Source organism: Schistocerca gregaria, chromosome 3 (genome assembly GCF_023897955.1).
Source record: "Schistocerca gregaria isolate iqSchGreg1 chromosome 3, iqSchGreg1.2, whole genome shotgun sequence".
Taxonomy (NCBI): Eukaryota; Metazoa; Arthropoda; class Insecta; order Orthoptera; family Acrididae; genus Schistocerca; species Schistocerca gregaria.
In genome coordinates this window covers 621,283,469-621,284,226 of record NC_064922.1, presented here as the reverse complement: position 1 = coordinate 621,284,226, position 758 = coordinate 621,283,469, and the positions used below count along the sequence as shown (strand labels likewise).

At 52.6% G+C, this 758-nt stretch overlaps 1 pseudogene; it reads right to left on the bottom strand.

Moving 5' to 3' along the window:
• Positions 1–337: 337 nt before the first annotated feature.
• On the bottom strand, positions 338–455 carry LOC126356595 (5S ribosomal RNA; annotated as a pseudogene).
• Positions 456–758: the final 303 nt, after the last annotated feature.

Here is a 758-nt window from a genome sequence, read left to right as displayed (position 1 = left end):
TTCTCCCGCTCCAGCTCCGGATGTCGTGGACGCTTTTACTTTCGCACTCCCTTTGCTGTGAACTGGTCTAAATGAGTTGATCTTTAAGGTGACCAACTTTTTCGTTGCTTCCCGATTCACTAAAACTAAACTCCAGCCGTACAGGCCATGAAGGCCCAACTGTACCTACCCGCCGCCGCGTCATCCTCAGACATAAGCGTCACTGGATGCGGATAAGGAGGGGCATGTGGTCAGGACACCACTCTCCTGGCCGTATGTCAATTTCCGAGGCCGGAGCCGCTGCTTCTCAATCAAGTAGCTCCTCAGTTTGCCTCACAAGGGCTGAGTGCACCCCGCTTGCCAACAGCGCTCGGCAGACCGGATGGTCACCCATCCAAGTGCTAGCCTAGCCCGACAGCGCTTAACTTCGGTGATCTGACGGAAACCGGTATTACCACTGCGGCGAGGCCGTTGGCTTTCACGATCCACTGCCCTCTATTTATTAACCAAAGCGGCGTGTGTCTGGTTTTTCTTGTCTGGATTACTGTGATCGACACATTTTACTTGACAGAGGCAAGGAAAACTTCGCTCCAGCTGTATGAACTCCGTCAGTCCAGTGTCGAAAATCCACCATAGTCTTTCTCTACTACACGCACTAAAACGACAGCTGCAGGCTCTAGCGTCACGGAGAGTTGACTGGTAGCGGAGCCAAGTGCGAGAGATAAGACTGACGTGCGTCTACATGCACAGACTTGTCAGCAGTCTTGCGTGTACACAAA